General features: G+C 29.2%; 2 long non-coding RNA genes and 1 pseudogene across 2 annotated transcripts; 2 read left to right on the plus strand and 1 right to left on the minus strand.

The window, feature by feature from the left end:
- Window positions 1-319: 319 nt before the first annotated feature.
- On the plus strand, window positions 320-1,412 carry LOC122634434. Its single transcript, XR_006328387.1, has 2 exons — window positions 320-754; window positions 1,300-1,412. It is a non-coding gene; the product is annotated as an uncharacterized LOC122634434 (long non-coding RNA).
- A 6,313-nt stretch (window positions 1,413-7,725) lies between these two features.
- LOC122634108 lies at window positions 7,726-9,343 on the plus strand. The gene is made up of 4 exons (XR_006328310.1): window positions 7,726-7,980; window positions 8,543-8,603; window positions 8,718-8,839; window positions 9,047-9,343. It is a non-coding gene; the product is annotated as an uncharacterized LOC122634108 (long non-coding RNA).
- An 11,913-nt stretch (window positions 9,344-21,256) lies between these two features.
- On the minus strand, window positions 21,257-21,718 carry LOC122634214 (annotated as a pseudogene).
- Between the last annotated feature and the right edge of the window lie 359 nt (window positions 21,719-22,077).

A 22,077-nucleotide genomic window follows, 5' to 3' on the forward strand; every position in this document is an offset into this window, starting at 1 on the left:
GCGTGCGTGCGTGCGTGCGTGCGTGCGTGTGTGTTTGTCCATGCGATATGGTCGCGTAAGTCTGATGTATTTTTCAAAAATGTACTGTAAGTGAAAGTGTAATATATTTATCTACTCAATATTTTGTATTAGTCATTATGACCCTTGGTGTTTCATACCCCTCAAAAATATTAAAATAACAAAGGAAACCTTAAAGTCGATAAGGATCATGTTTAATTTAAATAAAAGACAGTCGCACGCCTGGTTTTTGTTTCAAAGGGGACGGGAACGCTCACTATAATCAAGCGTAATACCGAGATGTGTTTACACTCGCTTCTTTTCTCGAATTTTCCATCATAATTGCAGATAAATTAATTTTTCTTTATACGTATAGTACGTATCTTGTTTTTTAAGCAATATTCAACTTAATAATTTATATTTATTAATTGTCTTTAGTCGTCATATTTGAATTTTGTTATTTTTGTATGCATATTTCTAATAATTTTTTTTCAGCCTTCATCTCTGTCAATAGGCGGAAAGTGATGATATATTTTTCTTTTAATATAACACGCGTGTCATTTAATGACTGCAAATATCTGGGGTTCCATTTAGCAAGTTGTGACAGAAAATTGTTAGAAAACAATATTCTTGATAGTTGCAACTGTAATGCGCATGTTATTTTTCGTGTATGATGCAACGAATGGCTTATACCGTACGTTTCAAGAGAAAGGTATACGTTTCAATGATGATAGTTGAAAAAAGATAGTTTCAAAAGGTAGGAATAAAAATAAACGTACGTATATACAATATATGAACTCGGTGTCACTATAGAAAAACAATTTTTTCAAAAATGGATTTAGATAATATTATAATAAACCGATTATAGATGCATCCATTATTTTCAATTTTCAAAAACACAAATTATCGTCGGCATATGATATTTATTTATTTATTTATTTATTTATTTATTTATTTTTCTTTTCTTCTTTTTCTAATCAACAATTTTAAAAAGTATATATATATTTTCCCACGTTGCCAAACATAAATCAGTATAACGGAAAACGTATCGTTCGTAATTTCGAATACTACACATTTATGTTCAAGAATAACGTATCAGAAACGTACTTAGGTGCATTTTCATCATTCGAACGTACGCACAAGTTATAAAGTGGAATCCTTATTGCGATTCCTTGTCCTGTAATATATCTTCTCATTAAGCATCACTTCGTGTTTATTTAAAGTAAGGAATAAATATTTTCCTAATTCTTAGAGTATTCCAGTACGCATTAAAACGAATAATGAAATTATATTTATTTACAGATTTGAATGCGATGTTACATTACTACCTCAAATATACGTGGAATCAGAAGGTAAAACAAACATGTTCACGCGATTGGCGTTGTGAAGGAGAAAGTGCGTTGCGTTACCATATTGAGAAAAAAAGGGAAAAAAAAATGAAATAGCCTAATAGTGGGAGAAAAGTATTAGTATCTTTTCTCTCCCCTCTCTTAGTATTTTCTTCAGCTTTTCCAAGTACTTTCTCACATTTCATCCTTCTCTTCTCCACCATTTTGTGCATCTTAACATCTGTTCATCTCCTTCCTCTTTTCAATATCTCTTCCCCCTTGTCTCATTTTTTGTCAAACCTTTCTGTAAAATCTGTTTAACCTCGAGTTCCTAATCTTTCCCCATCTTTTCTTCCTCCGCCTATCCCTATCTTTTTCCTCCATCTCCTCATACTTTCCTTTAATTCTCTTGTAGAATTCTCTTCTTCCCCTTCCTACTTCAATTTTCCTTTTTCCTTTTGCAAAGGAATATTCTTCTTCATTTCTTTGTAACACTTATTATCTCATTTCCTCTTACCAGTTTCATTGGAAATGCAATACAATAATCTTTGTCGAAAGTAAGAGGTCATTGATATTTTATCATTCACTTTATCGGCAAAAAATTAATTATTATTCATATGCAAAGATTTTAATGTTTTTTAAATACAAGTTATATTTAATATGATATAATTATATTAATAGAAATAATATAACTTTCACATTATATAATTTTATTTGTACATACAAAAATAAAATACGTTTTTAAAGGATTTAATTTATTTCAAATCAACAAAACATACTTATGTAATGAATATTGTAAAAGTCGTATTATAAGTCTCCACTGAAGATAATTCTTTTAGACCAAAATTTATTCAAAAATATTATTTAACTTTATATTTGTCGCCTGTTTCTTCTTTGTAAAAACTGACCGAACATTTTTGATGTTTTCCTTGTTTTGACTTATATTCGCGCGAATCTAATATTTCATTGAAATTATAAATTTTATATTATTAGACATTTATCGATAAAAAAAATGAATATGGATAAATATTGTTTTTTCAAAATCGCTGTGTTGCGGAAATACCTTCTCTCTCTTTTTCTTTCTCTCTCAGGGTACGTTTATATTGAGGCTATATTCTTTGTTCAGAAAATAATGAATTAAAAATTCTAATGGTAGTGTTTGGATAATAATTTAAGAACTATATAAATTTATGAGTAATAAAATATAATTCTAAAGCTGTAAATGTCTCTTATTACTATACAAAAGCTAGTTAGAAATATCTTTCTTTAGTTTTTCATATTAAGGCTATGATAATAGTACATTTTCAGTCGTTTAAGATTTCGCGAAAATGAATCATTTAAACATCAATAATTCCACATTGTTATTATTATTATTATATTAATATAATAATAGTAAAGTGGAACATAGCATTCAAGAATCGGGGGATAAAAAATAAACTGGTCTAAATTGCATTCTTGAAGGCAAACTTTTTGTAACTCGACAGAAAATCCAGAAAGCCAGAAGATCTTGTCGTTGTCGTACAGCGACTCAATTGATATCGTGTCCAACAACGCATCGATTTTATAGATACATGTATGCCAGTCTTTAATCATTCTTCTCACCTCCTTCCTCGTTTCTTTCTAATTTCTCTCTCACTTATCCATTGTTTCCGAATTATCCTTGTTTCTTTTCCTATCCCGATGCTTGCCTGTCGATTCACGGGACAGACTCACCCAATTACTAGTGTCTCATCGTATCCCCTCTTCTTTCAGGATGCTTTTCATGTTTCCGCATTCTTTCTCGCTTTCTTTCTTTCGACTACGGAATTCCGATGTTGCACATGTGCTCGGTTTACTCTCCAAGTGATCTACATCTGTTCTCTATACCACGAGTAAAATGAACGGTTGGTATTCTATTTTTCGGATTATATAGAATTTTTATAAAATTCACGCGGCAGTGTTTGATTTTTATTTCAATAATTTTAAATAGCAAACTTCTTTAGTGATCTTTTTAAAAATTATTTTACTCTTAACGGACTTATCGATGGTTTTTTCTCTTGATTAATAATAATTAAATTTAATAAGGCCTAGTAATAAAACACATTCAGAATTTTAGAATTATAATATTTTATTGCACATAGATTTCACTGTTTAGTTCACAAGTTATTTATTATTCTTTATTTATAATTACTAGAATTTTTTAAATAACGGATAAATACGGAAGAACTTTCAATTCTATTATTTTCTCAGCAAAGAAAAACTCAAATTTATTACATAGGTAAATTTATTTATTATTCCATTTATCCTTCTCTTCTTTTATTTATTTATTTATTTGTACAAAATGACCGTAAGGTGGTATTTTATATATTTATTCTTATGCCCGTTGCGTCACGGTTAAGGTCATTGTGTACTCATATGTGCCAACGGAATACAACGTAGCTTCGTCGTTGTTGTAATTAACATATTTTTTTATAACGTATCTCTATATATACTAATAAATAGCCAAACATACTACTTTTATAGTGTAATATACATAAGTCGAGACAACAGCGTTTGAAAATAAAATATCGACGAAAATAAAATAGATGCAAAAGTGTCCAGCGGGGTGTTATTTTTTTTTCTCGAATTTCTACTTTTTCTTGAATTTTCAGCACTTATTTTTGCGATGTGCGTCTATGCTTCTCGCTTATTACATCGAAATACATATGTTCTAAAATCGCTTAAAAATCGCTCAGTGTACATACATACATCGCACATACGCATTCTGTGCAGAGCTGGAAAGAAGTTTTCTGGAAGGAATGCGAGCCTAATTGGTCAGAATAGAAAGAGATTTATTTTTCTCACATCTATTTTCGACTTTACCGTACTATTTGCAGAGAAAATCACACATACTAATTAGTTCGTAACGCGATAGTGACGTAAAAAAAATGAACATCAAATCGTTACCGTAATTCCAGATCATAGAGAGTTAGCTATTAATATAATAACCATAAACTAAATACGAGCATTTTACTGCTATGTTAGAGCGTTATAAAAGCCGTATAGTAAGGATTATGGCAGTGTCAAAGGTGCTTATGGGATGGAATTCTAGGATATCCTACTCACTCTTGTACCGTAAGACTTCTTTCCAGATCTGCACAATATACATTATTTTATTCTTTCTTAAGGCTGTTCATTGCACCTGCTTCCATAATAGTTTACGTCAATAATGAAAACAGGGGTTCTCTGATAAACAAGGTCTCGTTTTAAGGACGAAGGTTTAATCTAGGAGTCCATCTTTTCGAATTTTTGAATAAGCTTTATTTTCTTTGAAAAAAATCGTGTTAAAAATAATATTTTTTTCGAGAATAGTTTATTTAGAAATATAAAGCTTTTATAAAAGTTCGAAAAATCGAAGTCCTAGATTAAACCTTCATCTTTAAAATGAGAGACTGTTCATTAAAATCAGTCATGAATTATACCTGTTTTCATTGATGGCATAAATGCTGTTTTTGAGATTTTTCACGAAGACATAGTTTTATACAATGATGACTCGAAATTTGCGACAAAAGAGAAGAGACTCTTATCTCCATTACTGATTTTCATATACATGCTTGGATGATGTATGTTTGTGTTGTGTAGGGTAAAGTGAAGTAGGGATTGTCTGTTTGTTTGATGTGTAAATAGCTGAGGCTCAGATTTTCTGAACATTTCCAAACGCAAAGAAATGCGTTTCACGATGCCCGCACTGAGAAGCTACGGTAACTCATTCGGTCATTTTAATGAGCTTTGGACAGACGATTTTATGGCAAAAATAAGGAAATACGTATCCGATCGTTCATGTCAAAGAATTTGAATTTCTGAAATATTGTTAAATTTTTGAAAAAATTGTAATTCCTTTTAGATTTTATAAACGAAAAAGATAGAAGTTATATAAGCAATGTGTAGCACATTAGCAAAAATCTAGATCCGTAATCCAGGAATCGTAAATTTGAGACTAAATGATTCCGCTGTTTTTTTTTTTTTTTTTTTTTTTTTTTTTTTTTTTTTTTTTTTTTTTTTTTTTTTTTTTTTTTTTTTTTTAATTATTATACCGAAGTAAACCAAAATAATGAATTAATTTATTATTTTTTTCTTATTAGATAATTTCGATAAGGTATTACTATCCGATCTCTTATATTTATTTCCTTCGCTGATGGATAATGCGAATCTCACGTTGATCTATACTAGGTAAGACACAGCAGTAGTATAATTTTGTTTGATGGCAAATGCATATGAAATATATACATTTGTCAATTATTTGTTCAAAATTAATAATTAGTGAATATATATATTATATATTATTTTCAATGAAGATCCAAACACGAGTTCATTTCCACATTATTTACAAGATTTTCCTCCTAACATTGTTTTGTTATGGTTTCCTTCGTAGGAATTCATTTCATATTATTACTATCATTACTATTGTTATTATTATAATATGTAATGTAATAATAACATAATCAGTAATAAGAACAATAATAAGAAGAAGAAATAGAAGAATATCATGATACATATGATGATGGTAATTTATGATAACAAAAGAAGGAAAAATGGGTCATTTTACGTCATGGTTTATTGCGCGAACTCTCAACAAATCGTGTCCTTCATAATTTTGACACATGATCGTTCATCGATAGATACTACACAAACGACATATGACAAGTACGAAACGTTTCTTTTGTTTTCGTCCGTTATCGTTTCTCGTTGTCTTGCTACCTTATCAAAGAGAAGAAAAGGGAAGAGAAGCTTACTACTTTTTATTACGAAATTAATTTCTACCTGAAATTATTAATTCCCGTAAAGCTCGTAATTTTTTAATACGAGAATCGGCACGTATTTTAGAAGCATAATGTGCTTACGACGATCAATCTTAGGTTTTCAAATACTAATGTGCCATCATTGTCTTTACTATTATAAAATAAAATGTATTAACTAATATTTATATATATAAATAATATTCAAGTATATAATAATAATAATAATAATAATAATAATAATAATAATAATAATGATGATGATAATGATAATGATAATGATGATGATAATAATGCTAATGCTAATGCTAATGCTAATAGTTACAGTTATTGTTATTGTTATTGTTCTCATTATTATCAGTAGTAGTATTACTTGAAGTAGTATAGAATGGACTAGTAAAAAAAAAAACAGAGTACAAAAAAGCTCTGGGAATTCCATTTCATAGATAGTGGAAATGAACACCTATTTTAATTTGTATTAAAATAATACAATATATAAGTATTCATTAATTATTTTTAAGAAAACATTCGACAAAATCTTATTTTTTATCGTAAATTTATATATTGGTTTTATATGTGTCCATTATATTTATTATTTTCGTCGTATCTAGCACTACGAGATGCACGCACTATTAAGAAAGATATACATATAAGAGACTGAAAAGTGTAAGTACACAGTCTATTAACCTATTTACTCTATCTACACGAAACCAATTGTTATATGGTACGGAGAATAACTAACCAAGCTTATACACCGATACGATAAACGTATGGTGGAGCAGCGATCTCCGCTCATTTTATAGTTCATATTTTGTCCATACTTATCGCTGAAGTCATCCACGCTTCGAGCAAAAGGTGATCAACGACCTTAACATGTTGCATGACTGGTCCACAGTGCAACGTGAATCTACTATTATGTATATATATATCCGATATATATTTTAAAATATTATCTACAATCGATAAGTTGAGGCGTATAATCATGTTTAATGAATTTATCTTACAGGGGTTTTTCGCACCATTGTAACGATGATAGCATCGAAAAATTTATAAATATTGACATTACTTTAATTATTTGTTTCTACTAATTTTGACATCATCGGTGATCCCCATGGCACTAGATACAAATTCAGTGCCAGTCACACGGTGACCCCTAGGGCATTCAATGTGTCTATTTCTTTTATAAGTTAAAACACATAAAGTTCTATGAATCAATGAAGCTCAAAACATAGTACAGCGCGAATCGTGTTTGATTTTTTGCTACTCTTTATACGTTATTAGAAGAAGCTCAATGAATTTGTTAAAAAATTGAATATCAATCTGCTGTAAGAATGTACATCAAGTACAAACGATCTTTCTATTGTTCTATTTTGATTTGTATATATTAGGAAATTTTCATGGATACGGAGGGACACGAAAGATAGAGTCCTCGTTTACTTACGAAGAGGCCACAAAGGAACAGTAGAAGAATACTTTTTTATAGATAAGAAATATTTTTTATATTTTTTCGTCGATCAATCCAATGAAAATTTAACTCTATTTTACTTTAGGATTTAGTATTGCTATTATTAATACATCGTAATTTTGTAATGTAGATAGTATGCATTTTTATTATGAAATAATGATCTATAAATGTTTTAATATTTTTCAGGAAATAGTTTATGCAATCTACTTTTATTGTATTTGTCATGTTTTGTTAGCGAAGTACTGATAATGTAAGTGTTTATACATCTTATCTGTATGCTTTACTCGATGATATTTTTATAGGAGTTTTCGATATATCTTTATCAACTGAGTTTGAAATTATCAGCTACCCTTCGATTTTACGAAAGAAGATTTCATCAAGGTTTGAAGATCAACAATAGAGTATTCACATATTCATTATGTGAAGAGAAATTAAGGTTATTATATATTTTAAAAGATTTTCAACTCAATAGATTCTGCATAATTCTTATCTGTTATCAGAATAATATAAACACAAATAATATATATATATATATATTCATATACTTTAATTCTAATAACATTATAATTGTATAAATCGTTTATCCTAATAATCTTATTTAAAAAAATATAGCAAAATATTTAAGTTATAATGTATTTCACATTCGTTAAATTATTAATTTTGAAACCATTTTTGTTGCCCTCTTTAATATTATAAAAAAATTTATCAATGATTATGTTATTTACTTGGTTTTAAGAAGTATACTGACATGAAATAGAAGAAGAATCGCGGAGCATAGTCAATGTTCTGTCGTTAATTTAAATTTATTTTAAATCGCGTTTTCTGATTTAAAAAAAGTTTTAGATTCATGTATACTTGCGAAAGGACTGCGTAAAAAATAATCATAGAGACAGTGTTTTTTCACAAAAACTGCTGTTTTTCTGTTTTCAAAAGTCAGGCGGAATGTTATACAATAGAGATATGTGTTCGTTTTATTATTAATAATTATTGTTCATTAGAATCTGTGCATCATTGAAGATGATCAAGATCCTATCATATGTCTTCTATAAAGGAATATTGGTAAATATATGTCAACATAAATATAATTTTATAATTTTTTATTATAATAGTTTATTATAATTTTATTATTATAATAGATTTAATATAAATATGTTTTGATTTTGTTTTTCTCAGATCGTCTCATATCAATCTATAACAACTTTAACCTACTTTATTTCTTATCTTCTTCGATGTCAATCTATTTCATTTTCAATCTCCTACGGATGAACCACCCTCAATTTCGACTTTCATCATTGGTGAGTTCAGCAGCCACCATAGAACTTCTTAAGTAGTGAGTGTTCAGTAATCATAATGCTGAGATCGGAAAGTCCAAATCAATTAGTTATAATTTTTTCAATAAACTATTGACGAGTATGAGTAATTTCTCTTTTGGATTTACTTATGAGTGATATATATTTAATTGAGTGGTACATTTAATATTTTATACATTTTATTTTTTTTAGACACCAGACAAACTCATGACCTGTTTTGTCTAGGAATCTACTTTCTATGTATATTTATTGTCCGATACATTCTCGAAGACTACTTGCTTGACTAAAAATGCCTAAGCTCGAATGATGGTAGCAATGCGTTTTTATTTATGTATTTTTTTAGCAAGTGTCCAACGAATTCTGAAGGGCAAATATTTTCTATAATAATATGGCCTTTAAGGCTGTACATCATCTACGTTCAAAGCGTTTCGTTTTGACCGCGAAACTTATGTCAACCATCAGTGAAGGAAATAAATATGAGATTGGATAGTAAATTGTAAATAAGGAAACCTTACTAAACTGTCAAATAAAGAAAAAAGAAGAATAAATTAGTTAGTTATTTATATTTACATTCATATAATAAAAAAAAAAAAAAAAAAACCAACGTAATTATTTAGCTACGAACATACGATTCCTGAATTACAATATAGATGCTTGTATAATTTGACAAAACGGATAAACTTATCGATTAAATGTACCTATATCCTCTTGTTGTTTTTTCTAAAGGACTATAATGATGAATATGTACGGTTTGAAACAATAATTTTCTCTTTAGTATGCTATGCAGATAATCTTTTGTTCTTTCCGAAATAGATGAAAATTCAATGTACTTTATACAGTTCGACATATTCTTTTACCTCCAGGGAAACCAATAGATTTTAGAAATATTATTGACAATTCTGACGACTCCGATATGTCCTAGGTCATTGTGCAAGGCACGGATGATATTAGATATCATGCTTGCGAGAACATAAAAAGATAATTTTTTAATTTGTCCGAAGCTATTTCTCTTTGAGATTAAAACGGAATGGCATCGAGGTGGGTCATACGCTTGCCCAGTCTATGCTATATTTTGTAGTCGTACACTTGTAAAAATATTGCCTATCGCGATATATGAGAATTGGTCTTTTATTTAGCGAGGGTCGATTGAAAGCTATTGCAATCAATGATAATCTTGCTAGATAGATAAATATGGAAGCATTTGATAATATATACAACTGATAGACATTCGAGTTCGAAGTTATGTTATTTCATCTTTAGAATAGTCATCCGATTCCAACTTCTGTCTGAAAGCAGTATCGAATATTTTATATAATATGTTCAGATGTTCATTTGATTCTTTAATAGCTATCAGTAAGTCGTTTAAATAAAACAAAACTTTATTTCGTTTAATTAATGAATCGAAACAACTATTATGACTAGAACAATCGACTATTGACGTATATCTATTTCTAGCGGAGGTCAGATGACTGTTTTTTTTAAATTAATAATTCAATTCAATTCATTTAAATTAATAAATCATTTAAGGAAAAATATAACACTTTATACATTTTTATATATTCTCCTATTTTATGAGCGAAAATTGAATATAAACTAAATAATAATATAATAACAATAAGAATTTTTAAAATAATTATGCATAAAATTCAGACATTTTTTACATGTTAAAATTATTTTAGCAGAGCATGTATCACAGACTCGTTTATTATATGTATCACAAATATTCTTAGTTTTTATATTTTTACAATATGCTATTTGACACCGTTCATGTTTCATCCAAATATGTATCTAGTTTTGTGAGTATACATAAAGATATTTTTTTTGCTTTTACTGAGGATTGTTCGGTTAGATTTTTGTAGTCACGTGTAAGTTCTTTAGCTAATTGAAATAAGAAGTTTTTCCTTGAAATATTTTTTCCTGTTATTTTTTTGTATGATATCCAGGAATTTATTCCAGCAAGATCTAAAATATTATAAAATATTTATATTGGATACCTCCTGGATCCAGCTTTTACAATATATTTTCTGGCCATTTGATCCGTCATATCTATGTCAAATTTAGTGTTGTTATAAAATACTACAATTTCAGACAAAAGTTTATCATCTCTTTTAATTTTAACAGACTTATGTTTTAAATTCAGTAATAATACATTTTTATTTGGTTTACTTTTGTATATAGTAAGAGTACAATTTTTTGTTTACAATTGTTGAGAAGCGAGGTACATTATCCTTTTTTGATTTTGCAAGTTTAGGTAATTCTTTCTTATTTTATCTAATGGTGTTCGCTACAAAAGTTCTTTCAGTTATCAGTTTTTTTTTGCTAATGACAAACCTATAAAGAAATTATCTGTTTGTCATTGTTCTTCTACAATTAATATATGGTTTCATAAGTTTTAAGACGACAAATTCATCCAAAGATACTGATAATCTCATTTCGTCTTCTCCTAAGTAGGGAAATATATTTACAACGTATTTATTTTTTACATCTGACGCCAACTAGAATTTTGTATTAAACTTCTTCGGCTTGTTTGGCATATACTGCATAAATCTACATCTGACTTTGGTTGGGAATAATTGTTCATCAACTATAATGGCAGCTCTTGGTTTGTAATATATTTGGCTATTTTCAACGAATTTATTCTACACTTTTGGAAATAATGCAAATTTATCTGTTCACAATCGTTGGTTTTTTCATTTTTTTTATTAAAACGAATTATTCCAAGAATTTCAGCGAATTTATTCTTGTTCATTGCTTTTGAGAAAAACTTAGGTCTCCATTTTTTGGACCATAAATATAAAAGTCTTAGTTTCTTTGTTTCGTATACCACACAGGCATAGTGTATGAAATTGCTATAAATGCATTCAACTCTGCCAACGATAGAGTTCAATCGTTATACAAAATTTGACAAGCTTCTGCTTCAGTGCAAATATTTATATGTTTCATAACATTATTAGTATCAAAGAAGTAGAGTATCAAAAAAAATAATATAAGAAATTTCTGAAATACAAGTTTATTTACGTTCTATGGGTTGCAAATGACTCATCTGGGTATACTACATAAAATTAAGTATACTTAAGTATATTACATAAAATTTTACAACAAAAAGAAGAGAAAAAAGAAAAATGCTTTACATTATCAATTATTTACATATTTTATATAGAAATTATTTTACATAGAAAAATCACAAAATGTTATAAAACAAAATGTACTCAAAATGAATAATAATTATAAGAAATGCCAAACAAGTCATTTTGACCCCCTTGGTAGATTTAGTGTTAATATAAAATTCTAAAATATTCGTATTGATCTAATAGCGTAACGAATGACGTATACTTGATCAAATTTTCAGTAACTTTAACGTAATAAAATCTATTTTTCAAATCGAGGCTAACTTAATTATATATAATTAAATAAATATAATTATAATTTTTATCTTTTAACAGGTTTAAATTATCCTTATTCAGAGATGTAAGGAAATTATCACTCACTATTATTTTATTCAGTTCATGATAATCTATGCAGTTTTCCGTTCTTCATCTTATTTACGAGTTGCATACACATGACTGAATCGGCTTCTTCAGGGATATTTTTACGCTCATACATGTTTGGAACTTTGTCTGCCTCATTATATTCAATATTCGGATCGACGTTCAAATTGTTCGTAATGTTACTACGCACGCTTTTATAATCGATACTCATAATCTGGTTCATGAAGTTTCTCGAATTGGATGCTATTGGAGTGGCGGCGGCTGGTTTAATTTTTAGCCTATCGCTTAAAATTACGTTATTCACTTTTTTTTTTAATTTATTTTTACAACGCTTTTTTAATATTCACAATCTTACAAAAGGATGGAAAACGTTTTTTAGCTAGTCTAAGAGATAATATTATCCCTAGACTTGTTACAATTGCTGAAATTATTATTTGTCAGTAAATTTTTTGATAGTTTCTAATTAATTGGAGATAAAATGCGTGCATTGTCCTTTTTTCATTTGTATTAATTTTACACAATAATAGGCTTTTCAGATAGCCATGTCAAGTGAATGAAACAAATATTTTTTGTACTTGAATATTTACATACTTTGATACTTTGTACTTTTTCGGACAGCTGGTTATTACTTTATCTTTGCTATTTATTGCAGCCATATTTGTGGTATAATCTACTATGCAAGACAGTTTTTGAATATTGCCCGGTAATTTATTTTTATACAGTAGGTTGCATTAATATTCGGACACCATGGTACCTGAGAAATTTTTATTCTGTATCTTTACTCTTTGTGGAATTAATGAATTCATTGTCTTTTAACAAGTCAGAACACTTATTTTAAATTCTAGAAACATAAGTTTTATTTATATAATTTGTACATTTTTATTGTTAATCAAGTTAAATGAAATAATACTTAATTTTGACGTCACAAAAGTATTCGGACACTACAAATTATAATTTTTTAATTAATGATATTAACAAAAAGATATTGATTTTAGTACTTTGCTCTTTTGTTTAATTATATGGTTTAATCGTTTAAGTATACTAGAAATAATTTTATTTAAATATTTTAATGAAATACGTGACCATTCTTTGGTTCATCGTAATTTTGATTTTTCCTTCGATTTTATGGATGATATTCTAATTTGACGATCTAAGTAATCCTACAAATTTTCGATCTAATTTAGATCCAGTGACTGTGGAAGAGGTTGCAATACTTTTGGACAATTATACAATAAATATCCTTAAACTATACGTGATTTATGTTTGGTATCATTATTTTGATAAAATTTTAAACCGTGGCGAATATTTATATCAATAGCACTTTTTATTAAATTTTGTTTTAATATCTAAATATTTATTTTTATCTAGAATATCATTAATAAAAACTAATTCATCCATTTCAGCAGCCGAAATATAACCCCAAACCATTATACTTCCTCTACTGTATTTCAGCGTTGGATTAAAATTTTTACTAAGAGGCTCTTCATTGACTTTACGCCATATAAGTTTATGTCGTAAGACCCAAAAATATTGTATTTGCTTTCATCTGCTGAAATTTCATCTTTTCACCATGTTTTTTTCTTTAGAAATGTATTCTTTGGCGAACAGTAATTTTTTCTTTTGATTAACATCGTCAATATATTTCTGCTCAATGCAATATTATTTGGATTGTTTTCGAATGTACTTCTTTGTGCATATGCTCCTGAACCTCTGATATAATTTTAGATATACTGATATCTGGTTCTTTTTTTAATAATACTTACAGCTTTTTGTTCTTTTCTTAAAGTCAATTTTTGAGACCTACCACTTCTTTGTGTATTGTGCATATTCTTTCTTTTTTAAATTGATTTACCATACTTTGTATTGTCGAATGACTTTTGTTTAGTATTTCGAATATTTTTGCACAAGATTTACCTTCCTTGAATAAATTTATAATAATTTATTGCTCTTCTAATGTTGTTTTTTTGCACTTTCATTGCATATTCCAAATCATTAACAATAATATGATATCGCATCGATTACTCTCAAGGAAACTATTTGAAATCTTCTAGTTTGTTGTTGTGATCTTCTATTCTGATTTGTTGGAATCTTCTAGAATGTTTGTTGTGATTCAAACGTTCAAGATCAATCATATCTTTTATATTTATTAATATAAATAATACTATATGAATACTTATGTCCCAATGAAACCTCACCATTTAACGTATGTTTATATCTTGTAAATTACAAAATACTATAATTAATTTTTATTTGTTTATATTATATACTACTAATGTTAGTATGTAACATGCAAAAATATATATGTCAATTTAATTAATAATATAAGAAACACAGATCTTTTTCTTTTCACATACTTACTATATATTTTTATATATTTGTGTCCTTCATTGTATATTTTTTAGGACGCATACCTACGAACTACATTCATACAAAGCGCATTCAGATAAAATACTCCTAAACATCTACGTCTAATCTCTGTACGTGCGTAAACATTCATATTTATCTCTCACTACTTCTACGATTACATTCTTATCTTATATATACTATTCCTACAGTTCCTTTAACATTTATAAATATACTAATGCTTTCCTAATCCTACATTATTATAATGAATTGTATTAGACAGATGCAACACAAGTAATGAACTTGATATCGATCATGTATGTGAAGAGCATAAACGTCTATTTAGAAATCATACGTATTTTCTCATGAAATATGTATTGACTTCATATCAGTTGTGCTGCAAAAATTGTTGATAATGCATTGTGTCTAATGTCTCATTGTCAACTCAGTTCTTCAATTCACGCGTGCCGGAAACGTTATAATATACTCAACAAGTATACAGAGCGATACATTGAACCGAAAAAAGCAATAGGATTCTTCTAATGCACTTTTACTACTTCATTTCTTTTCCAGTCATCGCTGAAGTCACATATGTCTCAAGCGATATTGGGTGAAGAGCCATAACGTACTATTAATTCAGAAGAGATAAGTCGATTGTATAATGATAATATAAGGCTTTAATGTCTTTATACAAAATACTTGAAAAGAAAAAAAGAAAACATACATATACTTAATTATATTCCATGTATGTGTAGGCGCGTGCATGCGTGCTTGCGCGTGTGCATATGATAACGATTATAAAATGTACTCTTATTGTCGATTCAGACAATGATCGCACAAATCGAGTCATGTTCGATTGCAGATTCGATTACAAGTGGTATGTCGATATTCGATATTTTTTATCATTGAATTTTCTTGTTACTCTTTTCATTAAAGTATTCACAAAGTTCGCAGCCTGGTGGTCAGTTAAGACGTTCTTAGAAACTGTGTGTCGACAGATCAAGTATTTTAGTAATACGTATGTTTAAACTTTTGGCATTCCTATTTTTTCAGCAAAAATTTATTGGGAGAATGTATTTTATTGCAAGGTATTCTTCATTCATTTTTCAGACGAAGCTTTTTATTAATTTTTTTTTCGTTTTTGCATTATGATGCGACAAATTATGCATATTATTATAAATTTTCCTTAATAGAAACTGTGGTATGTAAGGACGGATGTTATTTTTAATGCAGCTATCATACAAGTATCTATCTGAAATATTCAATAACATTTTTTGGAATTTCGAACTGTTGATCTGTTCAGAAAAATATTTTCTAATTTTTCGTTTTCGCTAATTCTGCTCCTTAATTAATTCTTCTGTAGAAATAATGACTGATACGGTATTTCTACTGTATTGATTATAAAAAATACATTACTTGCAACAATTTTTGAACTATTTATGTTTGTTTATGAATTATGTTTGTGATAAATTGGTTGATAAAATCTAATTGTATAACTTGTCAATGGGCTGACTTTTTACCAGCTCTTTGCTAAAACGCGTGTATCAGTGGTCTATGATCTGTTTTGATAGTTAATTTTCTATCTTTATCAATATATCTGAAAAACTTTAAACTATTACAAACGGCTAGCAATTCCCTATCATATACGTTATATTTCATTTGAGCCTTTCCTGATTTCTTGAAAAGAAAAATTTCTTAAAAAGATCATTGTTAAATTGATCAAACCAGGAATCATTAAATTGTTTTAATACTTTAGCAATATTATGAATGGTAGTATCAAAAGTATCATACTGTTTATCTTAAGATAACATAATAGAGAAGCTACGGTCATCTGCTTTCTTCATGTAAAATCTAGAAAAGATTTAAATCGAATGATAGATCAGAATGGTGCAACAGAAAAATGGAAATAAAAAAGAATAGTCATTTATAATTATAATTCTATTGTTCTCTGTATAGTCAGTTTTCATTTTCAGTAAATATATTGTTTGATGACTTCGAATTGAAAAAGGTAGTTTTTTATTAGAACTAAAGATTAAATTTATCTTAATAGTAAACTCTGGCTCTTAGTACACCAAATTAAAAATCCACAATTATTAGTACGTTTAGACTATTCTTCAGTTAAACCCAACCGTGATTCAGATGCAATTAGATTTGATTTTTCCTAGATTTTTAGTCGATTTTGAGGAAGTCCTTTCATAGCCATTTTATTTGTAATGCAAGCGAGGTTTTTAACTGATATGTCCTTACTATATTCAGTTTTTTCTAATTAAAGTAAGCGAACCTAAGTTTTCTTTCGAACAACGGGAAAGGCATGTGTACGCACTACAAGAGTTCACAAGGCAAAGAGGAAAAAGCAAAAAGAACTGATCTAATCGAAACACACTCATTGACAGTTTAATTTTCAATTTACGCATGTCGACAGCATGTGAGCACAATGCATTAGCATATACACCGATATGATGAATTGAAAGAAGATATAGAGTTCCAATGCACTTTTAGTTCATTTCTTTTCGCAATTGTCACTGAAGCCACACACGTCTCGAATAGCTTTATATTAGCTCTGTTATTGGGTGTATAGCCTTAATACTAAATTCTTTAAAATTTCAAACTTTGAATCACTCTCTTTAATCTCTTGAAACTCTGACTAACTTTTTCAAACTTTTTTCACGTTTCTTTTCTTATGGCATAGTCATCAGTCGATAAATCGTTGCATAATTCCATTATTCTTTCATTCTCATGTACGCTTTTTTCAGGGAGCACATGTAGAATTCCACATATTGTCTATCTCTCTTTTTTCAAATTTCCTTTATCATTCATCGATATTATAATTCATTACAGAATACAACACTTCCATGTGTAGTTTCATGATCACCAAATTTTATGTTTAAATCGCTAACAATCCATGCTTTATGAGGTGGGCATCTGTTTGATTGGTAGAAGATACGTTGTACATCGGATAACGTTGAAAATGTATTGTAGTGTGTAGAAATAAGTAACATTTTCCTTTTAAATTTTGGTCCAAATAAAAATAAGGGTCAATTAAATAACTGTGTGTTAGTCAGGTACATCAGGTATTGGCTATAACGTTTTTTTGAAAATTACGTTTTTGAAATCAATTAAAATTACCTCTGGATATGATAATTATAAGTGTACCATTATTTGTAAACTTGCATTCATCTGTCCGTAGAATATTATGTATGATAATATTTCGGGATTGCGAATGGCGATGTCTCTATCCATTACACAATCTTCAATCCTGACACGTGCATCCTTGTTAAGCAATCAGCACCATAAACTTCACATATCTTTTTGAGAGCTTCAGCAGCTTTCTTGCTTTTATGGAATTAAAAAAGTAAAATAGTTTTTGTATTCCGTGTTAAAATTGACTCTAAACTAACAGCTGCAAACAAAATTTGTGCAATTTGGTTCTAAAGTAAGCTAAAAGTGACATCTATCAAATGTCAAAAGGAAGAAATCATAGCATTGATAGATCAAAACGAATATAATGCTATTTGTGAAAACTGAAATTACGTTTTTACCAACATTGTTTGCACTATTGTAGACTTCCTCTTCTTGGCCTTCTGTTACTCTGTTGAGGAAATCTTTGACTACGATGATGGGGATAGTACGGCCACCTTCCTCTGCTTCCGTCTGATCATGCTGGACACAGAAGACAAATCGTCGTAGCCATCACATAGATTGCTTTATCTCATTTTTTTTCTGTTCCATGCTGTTGGTTTCAATTATGGTTTTTTCGGTGAAGACTGCAACAGACTCCTCTTTTTCCTTATCGAGGGATTACGACTCTCCCCGGCCTTGGACGATACCCAGTGATGTCTGAATTCCTTGAAACAGTTAATTAAATCCTAAAATAGACATAAATACTCCATAAAATGATCTATTATCGGAATGGTCTTCCCTAAGATTAATTTTTGATTTATTTTCGGTTTTAATTTCAGGTTCATTCTTGGATTTATTCTCGAGTTTATTCTAAGGGCTTAGTCTACAGTTATCCTAGATTTGTAGACTTACTCTTTCCCATAGAACATGTTCAACATGCTTATTCTCAAGAATTTCGCCGAATTAATACAATCCACTCAACCCGCACTCATTTTCATTAGACCTACCTTATTTTCAATACCATTAGCAATTTTTATGTGGGTGATGCTGAGACCATTCAGAATTCTAGCTGCGGAAAACTAACTTTCTGTTGGTGAGACAATCAACTGTCGACGATGCGTATCAGGAGTATCTTTAACTGCTTCTCGCGGAAAACGTTGAATAACAGATTCCTTGATTGCCAGTTTAAAGGCCTGACTTTATAAAACAAGTTTCAGTTGGTGTCATCAACTGCTTCGAGAAAATCAGAAGAAATAGAAAACGGCTTTCATTGAATTATTTCAAAATGCACATATTTTTGAGAGAACGAACCTCCACCAAGGTAATTCTTCAATTACTTTGTCTAATCTCCCTATTGGATAATTATTACTTTTTTGTCTTCCATTAAGACATATTCGTAGTATCTCAATTGAGAAATATTTGTGTAATTTCACAACCCTTTATTAAGTCTTACTATTCTACATTTACGATTTTTTTTCGGAAGTTACTCTCATACGAGGTTCATACTATTCTACAAATTATTCATGTAAAGATAATACCACTTTTAAAAAGAATGTCTCACTGACTCCTTTATCATATTATTTAAAGTATGTCCAATTTCACAATACAGTTTGAAGTTCGAAATATATCCTGTAGCAAAATCGCATAGTATTCGGATAAGGATATATTTTATGAATTTTAATGAGTTATAAATTTTAAAGTTGTTGTTTATGCCACGGCATTATCGATAGAAATATTTTGGTCAAAGTTGAAATTTTTTTGAAAGTTGAAATTTTGTGGAGAAATACTCTATTACATATTGCATTTTAAAATGAATACATATGATAAACAACTTTTTTTACGACGTCTCATTGAATATTTAAATTGCAATTTCAATACAGTCATTCCTATCGAAATAGAGTGTAACAATTTCGACTTTTTCTACAATACTGGAAACTATTTTCGCAGTTTCAAATAGAAAATCATGAAAGCCAACTATAAACTTTTGTATTCTGTTAACCGAAATAAAACTTATGGATTTGTTATACCCACAACTGGCTTCAATCACTCCAATAGCAAATAAATACTTACTAATTTTAATAAGCTTTTGATCTTATAGTATTCTACAATATTTAAAGTCAAAGACTGTTCTTAAATTATATCGAATATACTATAGAATATTCGACATAACACTAATTTAAGACTTTGTTATTGCACATGTTGAACATTTAATAAAATAATAGTTATTTTCAATACTAAATTTGCATTCTATCTGAAAGTCAGTCGGAAAGTTATTCTGGGAAATATAGTAGGTTTGTTAGTCTGTTAGTCTGAAAGTTACTTTGGGAAGAAAGTAAGTCTGGGAAATATAGTGGGTAAGAGAATTTCCACATTCAGCTCCTGCAGTTTTTGAGTAACGTTATTCGTGTGATATGTGGTCGAGCATTGTCTTGTAAGAGACTTGGCCTATTTATTGCATCTGAGAACTTTTTTTTTGAGAACTATTGATTGAAATTTAAAAAATAGCATTCTAAAGAACATTAAAAAAGTTTTAATAATGATTTGCAATTTGATCTCTGTTGTTATTTAAGATTTTTGAGGGTGCTGTTATCCCCATTAGGGGGTTGTTAACATCTTTGTTAGCCTAAAGTATGTGAATTTATGACAAGAACCTGTCCTCGAACACAAAATTCACTTGTTTCTGTATTTTTCGAAAAAATCACAAGATTTCAAAAGTAATTGTAGTGGGTATTTTATAATACTTTAATATTCTATTGTTTTGTTGGACGGGAGCATTATGATTCCATATGATTCAATGATCAGTAGATATGTAATTAGAGAAATGTTCCTGTACGTCAAAGTATTGAAGCTAGAAAGTTTTGGCGTAATTCTAGAAATAAATGGAAGCTACGTCAGTGATAAGAGTGAGTATTTATGCATGTGTATCCAGGCGTACTTTGTCTTAGGTTAAAGTTTATAGGTCTGCGCCCTAAAAAATATATATAAAAAATATGTAAATGAAAAAAAGCTATAATGATCGAGCGGAAGAGAAGAAAGTATGATTATTGATATAAAACACTGGATATGAGTGCGGAGAAAGCAGAGCAGTTCAGTTGAGTTTTACATTTTGAATATCGAGTATCAAGTGTGGAACAAATGTATAGATGGGAGGAAGTTTGTATATCAACCTCTCTATTTCAAAAACAAATTACTGAACTTATATATTTTATGATTATCTTATCCTTTTTGTTTACAATCATGTGTTTTTACACCTCCCTTTTTAATTTCTACAGATGCATTTCATTGTTTCTTATATTATAATTTCCAATTCTACAAATTACAGTACTGAACTCATTAAATACAATGTACAATCACTCTAACTCTGGAACTAACAGGGATTATCCGTAATACATACTGTATTTTGGAAAAATTCTTCAGAAATTCTGGAAGTAACAATTTTGTAATGCAACAACCAGTCAATTATGCCAATGAGATAGAAAACCTGTTAATGCTAACAGAGCAGTGAAGAAGCTTGGAGATCAAGTGGTGATAAAATCGCGAAAATTGTTTTCCACAGCTTATTGGACATTGAATATTTTTCTTTGCAAGAAGTGATCCAATATCTAGAAGAAATGATAGTCAGTGTAAGAATATAGTGGATGAAAGAGAGTTCTCATGTTCAGTTCCTATAGTTTGAGCAACGTTATTCGCGATCGAACATTGTTCTGCAAGAGGATTAGCCTGTCTCTATTTACTAATCTCGGCTGCTTAATTTCGAGCTTCCTCATTGTTTTGTCATCCCTCATTGTAATCGATTGACCAGGTCTCATGCAGCTGTGATAGAAAACACTAGTGCTGGACCACCAGCACTACATTAAACAGACACTATTAGATTTTTTTGGTGAATATTCAGTTTTGGAGTATGTTTTGGCATTTCATTTTTATTCAATCAATATACCGAACGCTTGCAATTGTCAAAAAGAATCCATTTTTTATCACGCGTTACAATATAGTGTAAAAATGGTTCACCCTTACGTCACGACAGTAAAGAAAGGAAAACTGAAACGATTTCTCTTCTGACGTTCATTTAATTCATGCGGGACCCATCTGTCGAGCTTCATAACCTTACTAATTCGTTTCAAATAATTTAATATAGTTGGAATAGTAACGTCACACATTGCTCCTGATTCACGCATAGTTTGAGATGTATTCGCTTTCATTATAGCTTTCAACTTATCATTATCTACTTTATTTTTCTTGTCACCTGACCAAATCACTTAGATACAAGTGTAT

This window comes from Vespula pensylvanica, chromosome 14 (assembly GCF_014466175.1).
Source record: "Vespula pensylvanica isolate Volc-1 chromosome 14, ASM1446617v1, whole genome shotgun sequence".
Lineage (NCBI taxonomy): Eukaryota > Metazoa > Arthropoda > Insecta > Hymenoptera > Vespidae > Vespula > Vespula pensylvanica.